Below are 13,603 nucleotides of genomic sequence, written 5' to 3'. Positions count from 1 at the left end.
CTTCAACATGCACTGATTCACCAGCAATGCATTGCAGCAGCAGTCCATCATCAAGACTCCTCCAATCCAACCTTCCAAACCTGCGGCACTTACTGCCTGGAAGGACAAAGGCCGCAGCTGCATGGAAATACCATCACCTTCAGGTTCCATTCCACATCACACACCATCCCTGATCTACAACTATTTTGCCTTCCTTCAACATTGCTCAGTCAATATCCTACAACTCTTATGAACGTAAGAACATAAGAACTAGGAGCAGGAGTAGGTCATCTGGCTCCTTGAGCCTGCTCCACCGTTCAATAAGATCATGGCTGAGCTTTCAATGGCCTCAGATCCACTTACCCACCTGCTCACCTTAACTCTTACTTCCTTTATAGAATAGAATCCCGACAATGTGGAAACAGGCCCTTCGTCCCAACAAGTCCACACCAACCTCCAAAGAGTAACCCAACCAGACCCATACCCCTACCTTATATTTACTCCGGACAAATGCACTAACCTACATATCTCTGAACATTATAGGCAAATTTAGCATAGCCAATTCAACTAATCTGCACATTTTTGGATTGTGGGAGGAAACCAGAGCACCAGGAGGAAACCCATGCAGACAGGGAGAATGTGCAAACTCCACACAGAAAGTCGCCCGAGGCTGGTGCTGTGAGGCAGCAATGCGAACCACTGTGCCACTGTGCCACCCCAAAACTGCCCCATTACTCTTCAAAAAAAACTGTCTTAGCTTTAAAACATTCAATGAGGAAGCCTCAACTACTTCACTGGGCAGGGAATTCCACAGATTCACAACCCTCTGGGTGAAGAAATTCCTTCTCAATTCAATCCTAAATCTGCTCCCCCTAATTTTGAGGCTATGCTCTCTGGTCCTGGTTTCACGCGCCAGTGGAAACACCCTCTCTACCTCTATCTTATCTATTCCCTTCATAATTTTACATGTTTCTATAAGATCTTCCTTAATTCTTCTAAATTCCAATGAATATAATCCTAGTCTACTCAGTCTCTCCGCTATTCCTGATAAAGGGCTTTTGCCCGAATCGTCGATTTTCCTGCTCCTCGAATACTGCCTGAGCTGCTGTGCTTTTTCAGCACCACTCTAATCCAGAATCTGGTTTCCAGCATCTGCAGTCATTGTTTTTACCTCAGTCTCCCCTCATAAGCCAACCCCCTCATCTCCAGAATCAAACTAGTGAACCTCCTCTGCATCCTCTCTAGTGCCAGTACATCCTTCCTCTAGTAAGGAGACCAAAACTCCCTTCTTATCTGCATTGTGATGTCCCTACACCCCAGGACTGCAACACTTCAAGAACACAACTCACCATAGCATTCTCCAGGGCACTTAGTCTTGGACAATAAATGCTGGTCTGGACAGCAATGCCCACATCATATGAATTATTTTTTTAAAAATTCAGAGTTGACCATTGAACTATCCTAGAAATCTGCCCAATCAATAAACCCAATCTCATACCAAAGCCTTCAAACACTTCACTCTGTAGAAGTGCCACCATTGACTGTGAGGAATGAAGAGAAAGAGAAAACTAAGAGAAATAAAAAGGCAATGTAATCACTAAAAGGATAGGCTGAATGCAGCTGATCTCTCTGAGAGAGCCAATGAGCTGGATGTTAGGAGCATTTCTTCAAAGGGTGGTAGGTAACATAAAAACATTTAGATGGCTATCCCATCAAATTCCGACCCATCTCCAAGCTCACCCTGATAATATATCAGGGACCATATTCAAGGAAGTAATTAAGGTCAATTATGCACATCAGCAAGATTCCCATTCTGTATTAGTGGCCCATCTGCTGAGGATATTTTAAAAATTAAAAGTTTTAAAAGTTAAGATAGGGTGATTCACAATGTAGGTACGCCACCTTGACTAAACCGCGGGCTGCAGCTTTCTCTGAGTTGGACGATCTCCTATTAATTGGACGGTGAGCTAGTCTTTGCGCCACTAACTGGCCAATTCTGAAATCCCAATGTGTGTTTACCACATAGTGCAAAGGTTTGCCACCCATTTGATCCTAACGTCCTCAACTAATCTAAAGCAACTCTCTGGAGCAAGGCATGACTCTAAAATGTTCTGTCTTAGAAATAAGGTGTGCACTAATGGGTCAAGTCCAGACACTGTCAGTGACCAACTCATAGTAGCAAACAGCAGAGTGTCATTTGAAAATCTGGATCCCTTCCAATTTCCCAGTTTCCATTAGCATTTTGTTTTGAATTACAGCATTTATGTTCTCCACTCTTCTCTTGTTACTTCAAAAACGTCAAACAAATGGAACCATAAACATTCAACAAATGGTAAGAATAGATGAATGCAGGTCAGCAGGCACAGGAGTGATAGATAAGCAGGACTTGGTATAAGCTAAGACATGCATTTTGATGTTAGTCTAGTGAGGATAGAATGTGGGAATTCATTGGCATACTGGAGCCTAGATGTAACAACAATTTGAGACATGGTTTCAGCAAAAGAGGAGCTGTCATAGGGAAGGAGTCGACCATTGTTATGAAAATAGAAATGGATAGTCTTCGTGATAGTCTTAGTCCTGATGAAAAGTCCTGACCTGAAACATTTAGTCCCCTGCTCCTCTGATGCTGCTTGATCTGCTGTGCTTTTTCCAGCTCCACACTTCATCAATTCTGACTTTCCAGCATCTGCAGTCTTCACTATCTCCTTGACATAGTGATAGGCCAATATTAGATTGGAAACTCATCTCAGGATCAAATGTGACATTTTGTAATTATAATAATGATCATATGAATGTTGCATTTCATAGAAATTAAATCCATTACTTAAAATTTCACTTGATTAAGTTTGCTGCAGTCACTGCCAATTACACTTGATTCTGCTTAGGTTCAATTCTAATTGACACAAAATGAGAAATCTGACTCAGACACATTCCACATCAGCATTTCAATGCAGTGCTTGTGTGTGCCCAGTCAATGCTGTCTTTTTAATATGTGACATTGAGACATGGAGGTGAATGCATGTGGGCACAATGAGCCTAATAATTTTTAGCCACTCCCCTGTTCACTGTAATATACTGAAAGTTTCATTGTACATTTTGTTCACTGAAGCACTCTGTAGTGACTATAATGTGGTCAGCCAGCTGGACATCACAGAATATGAGTTCTCTAATTGGGGCTGTAAATCTAGCCCAATCAGGGACCTCATAAAAGGATGAATGTCAGGAATATGGAGTTGCTGAATGCCTGACTGAGAGAGAGGCAGCGCTAGTGTCAAAGGTTATGCATTTGTAAATAAAGGGTGATTGGTGACAGGATGCCGGCCTCTGAAAAATTATTTCACATATTATCAGTAGTGTGAGTCTACTAAGAACAAATCAAAAGCAGATGTTTAACACTTTATGCAGTGTTAATTCGAAATAACTGATGGAATATTTGCTGTTTCAGCTCCAGGAACGTTTCAATGGCGACTCTGGCATTTCCCTCTTCCTGCTTGGATCTTAACACTCTCTCTCATCAGTAACACACTTATAGCATGCCACACCATCCTGAGCTCCCTCTAACCTTGACTGAACAGCAAAAGCTGAAGCCATTTGTTAGCTCCCTCCCACTGAGCTAAAGTGACATGTGCACTACTGAAGTATGTCGGGGTGGGCAGCCAGCAATGAAGCTTTTTTGTGATCACAACATGTGCTGGAAAATAAACTCAATTTTTTGCATTATCTTAACAAATCTTTTTCAGTTTTTTCCCACCCATGAAGATGAATGCCCCACAATATATCGTCCATGTGTCTTGATTATGCCAACAGGACAAGCCCACACCTGATCTTAGCTTATGAAAGATCTCACCTTGGCCTGATCCTAAAGTAACATGCACATCAAATCCAGCAAGGGGAGGGAGGAGAGTTGGACAGTCCCCTGGTACCTGAAGAAATTCTGAGTGATTTTCTTAGGTGATAAAAATAAGTAGCTTAACTAGGTGATTAATGATTAGTAAACTGAACACAAATTGGGCCTAGCATTTGGAATTCTTTGTGTGAATTGTCTCAGTTATTATCAAATAGTGCCATTGCAAAGTAGGAGAGTTCCAATCAATCCAGTCTATAGTTAAGGAAAGTCTAATGTTCAGAAGGTATTTTGAATCATAAGGTGACAATGTTTCAAAGACTTCAGAGTATCAGAAAACTAATTAAGCACAAATCTATACTTACAACAATACCAGTGAGGAAATCAGGAGTTGGGCACAACACTCCCATACTTGATAGACCAGTTATTGTGAAAATTATCCTCTGCCACAATTACCAATGTACATTTGACTCTTTTCAAACATTACAAGTTTAGCTGGTCACATGCTAAAAAGACATTGTTCACTGGATACACATGAATGGCATAGTGTCTCAGTGGTTAGTACTGCTGCCTCACAGCACCAGGGACCTGGGTTCAATTCCAATCTTAGGTGACTGTCTGTGTGGAGTGTGCACATTCCCCCGTGTCTGTGTGGGGTTCCTTTGGGTGCTCTGGTTTCGTCCTGCAGTCCAAAGATGTGCAGGTTAGGTGGGATTGACAATGGTAAATTGCCACAGTGTCCAGGGGTGTGCAGGTGAGGTGGGCTAGCCATGAGAAATGCAGGGTTACAGGGATGACATGGGTCTGGGTGGGCTGCCCTTCGGAAGGTTGCTGTGGATTTGATGAGCCAAATGGCTTGCTTTCACACTGTAGGCTTTCTATGAAGCTGTGCTTTGAAATGCTGGTGTGTAACATGTCAGAGCCAGATTTCTCATTTTGTGTCAATTAGAATTAATTTAAAGAGAATCAAGTATAATTGTCAGTGACTGCAGCAAACCTGATCAAAGAAAATCCTTGCAATGGATTTAAATTCTGTGAAATGCAGTGTTGATATGATCATTGTAATAATTGTAAAATGTCACATTTGATCCTGAGCTTGAGTTCCCTACTGCATATTGGGCCAACACCGTTTTTATCTATTCCTGCCTTTGTAACATCAGCCAATTCCATCCTTGTTTCAGCTCCTCACTTGCTGAAACCCTCCTTCAAGCCATCATTATCTTTAAACTCCATTATGCCTACGAATTCCAGACTGGTCTCCCAGGTTCTGTCCTCCATAGACTAAGTCCAAAATGCAAGTCTTAACTTGCGCCAACTCCCATTCAACTATCGTTCCTGTGCCTGCTGACCTACTTTGGCTCCTGGTTAAGCAATGTCTTGATTATCAAAAAAAATCATCTTTGCTTTAAAATCATCTGTGGCTTTCCTCTTCACTAACTCCAACTCTAGTCCTCCAATCCTCGAAAATATCTTCACTCATCTTATTCTGACTTGTTGTACATCACTAATTTTAATTGCTCCACCATTGGTGGTCATGTCTTCACTTACCTTAACCCCAAGCACTGGCATACTCTGCCCAGACCTTGTGTCCCTGCTTTCTTCCTTGAAGAACATCCTTAACTCCATTAACTTTGAACAAGACTTTGGTTATTTGATTGATCATCTCCTCGTGTGGCTTGGCAGTCATATTGGTTTTATAATTCTCCTGTAAAATTAGTGTGCTGGTGCTTGTAATATTGAATGAAAGAAAGCCTTACATTTCGAGAACATCTTTCTTAACCTAAGAATGCCCCAAATCACCTCAGCACCTATTGGGCAAATCTGAATCAAAGTCATTGTTGCAAGTTAAAAATCACACGACACCAAGTTATAATCAAACAGGTTAATTTGAAAGTACAAGCTTTCAGAGCGTTGCTCTTTCATCAGGTTAGAGATAAGAAAATTGCAGATGCTGCAACACAAGGTAGACAAGCAGAAGGCTGGAAGAACACAGCAAGTCAGACAGCATCAAGAGATGGAGAAGTCAACATTTCAGTGTAACCCTTCCTAAAGAAATGATACACCCGAAACATTGACTTCTTCACCTCCTGATGCTGCCTGGCTTGCTGTGTTCTTCCAACATCCTGCTTGTCTACCTACATCAGGTAGGCAGTGTTCTGAAAGCTATTACTTTCAGATAAACCTGTTGGACTATAACCTGGTGTTGTGTGATTTTTAACTTTGTCCACCCCAGTCCAACATCGACGCCTCCACAACATTGTTGCAAGTGGCAGACAATTTGTGCACAGCAAACCCTAAAAAATAGTTATGTGTTACTGACCAGATAATCTGTTTATTGTAATGTTGATTTAGGAACAAATGTTGATCAGGACATTGAGTAGAATTCTTCTACCAGTTAATGCCATGAGAACCTTTAGGACTGCCCAAGAGTGCAGAAGTGACCACGGTTTAAAGTCTCACATGAAAAACAGAATGTTTGACAGCGCCGCACTCACTCGGTGCTGCACTGGCATCTGTTTCAATTATCTGCAATGTCACTGAGAAACTGTAATCGTCTGACTCAGAGGTAAGAGTGTTACTAAATGAGGAATGGCTAACACTCAGGAACTGCCTGCCAGCTTTCACTGTTGCAACAGCTGCTTGAAACAAGGCTGTTTTGGACCGGTAACCAAGGGCTGTCAGTGTTTGGTGGAATTCTACCAAAAGGACTGAGTGCCTCCAGGAGAGGGGAGAGAAAACTGGAAATGTAAACAAAAAGAAAATGAGTTTCTTAGACCTTGTTTTGTTGTCTGGATGCAGTTGTAGAAATAACCTGGCAACTTCTTTCCTAATTAACAGGAATCCAACAGTGGATGGAATATAATGGCTTTAAGATTCAGCTCTGTTGTGTGACTATTGATGCAGATTTGGATGAAAATGTTTATTAAAGCCACATGTTGAATCTATTTGTGGATTTTGATTGTTTAACCATGTGACCCTAGCCACCTACCCTCCACATTTTCCTTCAAGAGTTTCTCTTTTAAGAATTTCAGAAAAACAGAACAGGGTTGTTGTTTTCACATGGCTAATGTGAAAGGAACAGCTGGTCCTAGTCAGATGCATGTGTGAAATTTTCTCAATGGTTCATTTGATCTTGGACATGAAGTGGGGAATCCAAGTCAGGATAATGGGGAGACTTGCCAAAATTGGGCCCAGCACTCATAGGTTAGGAGAGAGAAATATCTTCATCTCCCTTTCCTTTGTTGTATTCTCGAACCAGGCTTGAATAAACTGATGAAAGTCACTTCATTTACAAGATATTTGAGGCTAGTACTCTCAAGATCACTCTTTCAGCATTTGGGAAGGTGGTAGTATAGTTGTAAAGTCACTGGATCAGTAAACCAGAGCCCCACGGCAAATAGCCTGGGGACATGGGTTTCAATCACACCAAATGGTGAAATTTGAATTTAATGAAATTTGTGATCTGTGACCTTGTAACCACTGTCGATTGTAAAAGCCCCCTTTGTTCACTCATTGTTTATGATGAAAGCAATCTTTCAATTTAGGCTAAGTATTGCCTCCAAAATGGCCTAAGCAACCAATTCAGATCAAGACCAATTAGAGATGGTCAACAAATACTGGCCTTGCCAGTGAGGAGAGGCGATGTCTTAGATGGTACTATCACTAGAATATCAATCCAGAGACCTGGGTAATGTTCTGGGGATCCGGATTTGATGATAGAATTTGAGTTTAATAACAAATCTGAAATTAAGAGTCTGCTGATGACCACAAAACTGTTGTCAATTGTTGGAAAAATCCATCTGATTCACTCCTGCCTTTTGAAGGAAGGAAATTGATGTCCTTTCTTGCTCTGGCTTCCATTTGACTCCAGACCACAGCAATGTGGTTGATTCTTAACAGCCCTCTCCTCAAAACCGAGACTTTTCATTCCAAGCAACATCCTGGTGAATCTCCTCTCTAGTCCAATCATGTCATTCCTATAGTATGGTGATTTAGAGACCTTGGCAGTGACACACGCATCTTCTGAATGCATTTAAAAAAATACACCCCAGGAAGGAATTAAAACTCACGTTCCAGTTCATTGGTCTATTATACTGATATTAGCATATTATACTGACATTAGCAGGATATGGAAAGGCTGTAGCACAGATCAATTACCATTTACCAAGGGAGAAAATTTAAAGTTATTAAGAGAAAACTGAAAAGCGAAGGCTTTTCAGAACGGTGCTAATACAGCTCCTCAGCTTTTCTGAAGTTTATGATTAAACAAAAAGTAATTTATTTTCCATCAATTGGACAGACAGTAAATAGTTGGCACAAATTGAGGACAATCATGAAAAGAATGAAAGGAGACGTTGAGAAGGAAAAGTATAGAGCTAGAATGCAATTTTCTGCCACAGACAGATGTTGAGGTAGAGGTTATAATATTTGTTAAAAGAAAAGAGAATTAACTGTTTGAAGGAGGAGAATATTTCATGAGTTGGGAGCAAGCAGGTGGATGTGTGTTATGTTTAGGTACCCCATGAGAAGTATGACATAAACTGTGAGATTTATGTGTATAATTTTTAACATTATTTGTTGTGAGTTTGGGTTTCTGGTTTTAGAATTAGGAACCAATGGGTTTTCATTGCACCTGAAGTTAATATTTGACTGTAAGCGTAACTGCAGCCATGGTGATCTCTTTTAAAAACTGTTTAAAAATCAGCAATTTTACATTGCAGTGTGGGAAATAACGGATCTTCAAAGTTTGTTAAAGTGTCCTGGAAATTGTTTTTATTCAAGCTTCAGAGAAACACCCACAGCTGACAGAGTTCTGGTCACCATACTATAGAAATGGCATGATTGGACTAGAGAGGAGATTCACCAGGATGTTGCCTGGAATGAAATGTCTCGGTTTTGAGGAGAGACTGGATAACCTCAAAGATTTTCCTTGGAGCAGAGGAGGCTGAGGAGGGATCTGATTGATGTATACAAAATTATGAGATGCAGAGACAGTGTAAATTGTGACAATATTTTCCTCTTGGCAGATGTGTGTAAGACCAAAGAGCATAAGCTTAAGGTGAGAAGGAAATGGTTTAAGGAGGTCTGAGAAAGATCTTTCATCCAGAGGGTGGTGGAAATATGCTGCCTGAAAGGGTGTGGAGGCAGGTTTAAGAAGCATCTGGATGACCATTTAAATTGCCAGGGTACTGTTGGCTATGAACCAAATGCAGGTAAATGTGATTAATGCAGCTTGGTGTTTGTTGGTCAGCAGAGACGTGGTGACCCAAAGGGTCTGTTTCAATGCTGTATGACTCTAGAAAGACTTTTAGATTCAGTTTTTGACTTTGAGTGGGGCAGTCCTTTGAAGTTCTTGGAATAGGAATGCCATCTAGAAATGTGCTCCGGAGAAGTGAAGGATATATAATTAAGTTCAGTGTTTTCTGACAGCTACTGCTGTGGGCAGCTATGCATGGGCACTAATTCAGGAGTGTGCAAGCACACAATTCCAAACACAATACATCATCACATAGAATTTTTGTGTGATGTCATATGTAGGTACGACACTGTGCATGTGTATTGAAGAATGTGTACTTTTGAATCAGGGTTCAGCGATGGGGAGTGAGGATTTGGGACAGGGGTCATGGACTGGGGTATGCAGAGATGGTGGAGGATGGGCCCATAGCATGGCACAGTGGGGTAGAGGGAGGGCTCAGTGAGGGTCCAGGACCCAGGATGTCCTCTCCTGCTCTCTGACCCTCTTCCATCCTTCCTCACCAGCTCTCTTTCACCAGGTTCTCTTCCAAAATATCCCTGAGTACCTTCCCACTCTTTCGAACCCGGGTCCAATCCCCAACCATCCCCTTCATCCCAACTGACTCACGGGTCTCAAGACCTGGAACACAATGCCTTCCACTTACCTTTAAAATAAAGAAAGGTTAAGATCCATACTAATTTCTTAATATATTTTGAGGGGTTTGGCCTGGTCTGTAAAAGAACTGGGGTTCAAAATCTTTAAATCCAGATTGGATTTAGGATTATTGGATTCAAAGGCACTGAGTTGTGAGTGTTAGTGTTCTCTTTTTGGGTGGTGAATTCGATTGGTAAGATGTGCCTTGTGAGTAACGGCTCTTTTAGTCACTAAGATTTTCCAGGGGCGTGGAAGATCAGCTCAGGAGTTTTACAGAAAGTGAGAAAGGCAAAGCTTTTGGAATTGGCAAACAAGCAGGAGTTGAGGCTGCCTTTGTATGTGTTATGACACGGGGCAAACTCTCCTGCTTAACTTAAAATCAGCAACACCGAAAAGATTTATCCCATGCATAATCTATAAAAAATCGAGTGGCCAAGAACGATGTAAAATTAATATTTGTAAAAATGTACAAGTAAAAATTAACAACTTTATTTCTTAAAGTATAACAGAGAATAATTAACTAACCACTATTTACAATTTTTTTTCTCTAACCTATCTTTTACCTTCCCTTCTATAATACTAGTCTGATAAGACAACATTTTTTATCTCAAGAACAGGCAGCTGTACGTTCTTGTCTTTGGATCTTCCTGTGTCTTCTTTTCTCCTTGTTAGGAATTTCTGCATCACAGGTTACTGATCTAAATGGGTCTTTTAAGACAGATATTCTTTCAAGCACTCTCTTACATACTAGGACGGGGCAGATCTCCTCTCAACTGTTCAGTTTTCCATGGGCTTATACTCCAGAGTATCGGATTATGTCATTATCTTTTAAGACTGTCAATATACTCAATTCATACTTGATTGGAGTTTGATATGTTTTGGGTATAATATAAACTGACTGGCCAAATTCAAATTTGTTTTTGTCTCCAAAGCAACAAACTAACGAGTGGTTCGACCTACTGTTACATTGTTACCATTTTTGAGTACACTTGGTGCTAGGTCCAGTAGTTCTGCTGTTTTTAACTCTCTTAACGGTATACCCACATCTTCATAACACCTCTGCCTTAACAGAAAATGTACCATCATAATGAAAAGATGGCTTTAAACATGTTACCCTAACATACAGGTAACTTTAATATAATTTCACCTTAACGTCTTCCCATATACCTGTGTATAAATGCATAAAACATTAAATAAAGACAAATTTCATCCAAATATTGGTTAAATCAGCGATTACACATCTGCGATTACATTCTTCTGACCCGCAACATGTATGATTTTAAAATTAAAACATAAGACTCCAATGAAACAGTCTCATATTCTTATCTTTAAACTGTACAAAGATTTTCACTGTGCCTCGGTACACGTGACAATAAATTCAATTCAATTCAGTTCTAAGAATGTAAGCGGATTGTGGTCAGTGTCCACAATCATTTCTGACACAACTCGATTCAGTGTATTTGAATTAGTTTTTGGGCATGGAGTGAGAGGACCTCTGAAATTAATTAGGGAGAAATTGGTGATTCAGAGCTCAGAGATCACATACTGGACTATGTGTCAAATTTAGGGAAAGATTAAATAGAAATGGTAAGTTGGCTAGACAACATTTAAAAGTAGCACAACATGTGATGAAACAGGAAGCAGACAAGAAATCAAAAATTCATAATTTTCATCGTGGAGATAAAGTATTTGTGTTACTCCTAGTGGTGAGTAAACCTTTAAAAGCAAGGTTGAGTAGGCTATATCAAATTGAAAGGAAAATGAGTCAGGTGAGTTATTTGATAAGAATACCAAACAGAAAGAAATCACACATTTGCTCAAAAGGTATTTTGATAGGGAAAGAAAGCAAAAGGAGAATGTGTTACTGATTACAACACAGAGTGAAGAATCAAGTTCAGATGATTCCTCAAATTAAATTGGACAATGAAGAAGTTCTCAAAAATTGGAATAAATTATGGAATTATCTTCCAGAGGAAAACTGAAATAACTTAAAAGAGTTATTACAATCACATGGGGAGATATGTGGGTATAAGCTGGGAAGTACTAATCTAATTACACATAATGTAGATATAGGAAATGCTGTTCCAATTCAGCAACATTCTTATAAACTAACCTCCTAAAGTTGGCATAGGTTCAAAAAGAGACTGAATGCGTGCTCAAAGACAATGTAACCAAAATGAGTTGCAGTGAATGGAACTCAACCATAGTAATGGTGCCAAAAACTAATGGTACCCAATGATTATATGTGGATTTGGCAAAGTCAATGCAAGTCAATTTGGCAAAGTCAATTACGAAATTTGATTCATATCTTATACTACATTTGGAAGACAGTAATGTAAAGATAGGACAAGCAATTTATATTTCTAACTTGGACTTACTCAGAGAATACTGGCAGGTAACTTTATCCGAAAGAGCAAAGGAAATTTTGGCTCTCATGATGCCAACTGGACTGTACGAATTTCAAGTCATATCATTTGGTATGAAAAATGCACCAGCTACATTTTAAAGCCTAACAAATAAAGTTATTTCTGGATTACCCAATTGTGTGGTATATCTTGACGATCTGGTGCTTTTTAGTCACACATGGCAGGAGCATTTGGACCATCGATTGGAATTGTTCAATCACCTTTGGGAGGCGGGCTTGGTGATAAACCTGGCTAAGAGTGAGTTCGCAAAAGCTCAAGGCATGTTCCCTGGCCTTATCATTGGACATGAAATGTTGGCCCCACAGGATGTGAAAGCAAATGTTATTGAGGTGTTTGTTCTACCATCGCAGAAGAGGGAAGTAGTACGATTCCTGGGACAGTGATTGCTCTGCAGACTGATGTAGTTCAGAAAATTTCAGTGGATGGAGAAATGTCAGAAGGCATTTGAAAACATGAAAGCTGTGTTAACCTTTGCCCCAGTATTAGCCACATCTAATTATGCAAAGCCATTCAAGGTAACAATCGATGCAAGTGATGTGGTTGTCGGTGCTTTACTCTTGCAAGAAGACAACAAGAAGATTGAAAGGCCTATTGGTATTTTTCCAGAAAACTGAATAATCATCAACAGAAATATTCTGTGATGTGAAAAAGACCTGAGCTTGGTGTTGGCTTGCAACATTTTAACATTTATATTGTCAGTAATGTGTCTGGGACAATTGTCTATACTGATCATAATCCTTTTAGATTTTTGGAAAAGATTAAGGATAAGAATTCAGACTGCTTTGATAGAGCTTATTATTGCAATCATTCAATTTGAAAATTATACACATGACAGGATGACAGAACATAACTTCCAATGTGTTGTTGCGACTTTGATGAAGGAAGATGGAAGTGTTCAGTGGTGGGAAAAAAATTGAACTGAAGTGGACTGTAGTAGTGGATGTTTGCATGCTTAGAGTCAGTGTAATGTATATGTATTGTAGAGTACTAATAGATTAAGATGACAGGTTTTTAAAATGAAGCCATCTCTGTATATTGATGATAGAAATTGCTGGAAAGGCTCAGTAGATCTGGCAACATTTGTGGAGAGAAATCAGACTTAATGTTTCAGGTTGAGTGGCCCTTCCCCAGAATTCATTAGTTTTTCCAGCAATTCCGGCTTGTGTTTCTGATTTATCGTATTCACAGTTCTTTTGGTTTTTATTTCATATATTGTTGTTTCATTTTTTTTATGGGGGGGTGGGGTGGTGTGGTCAAACTATGGCTTTAAGAGTGTATTTGATCCAGGTTTTATTTATGAAGAAATGTTGAGACAGAGTTGCCAAGCAGTCTGCTCCAAAGCCAATAAACAGTTTATTAGGCATTGTTTTTTTAAAAAGTTGGAACAATAGAAGTAGCCTGAATGGGAGGGCTCAAGCTCCTGCCGAAGCAGGTTTGTTTTTAGTTTTAGCCTTCAGTAGCAAT

Source organism: Chiloscyllium plagiosum, chromosome 36, assembly GCF_004010195.1.
Source record: "Chiloscyllium plagiosum isolate BGI_BamShark_2017 chromosome 36, ASM401019v2, whole genome shotgun sequence".
Lineage (NCBI taxonomy): Eukaryota > Metazoa > Chordata > Chondrichthyes > Orectolobiformes > Hemiscylliidae > Chiloscyllium > Chiloscyllium plagiosum.
Note: the sequence above shows the minus strand (reverse complement) of the source record.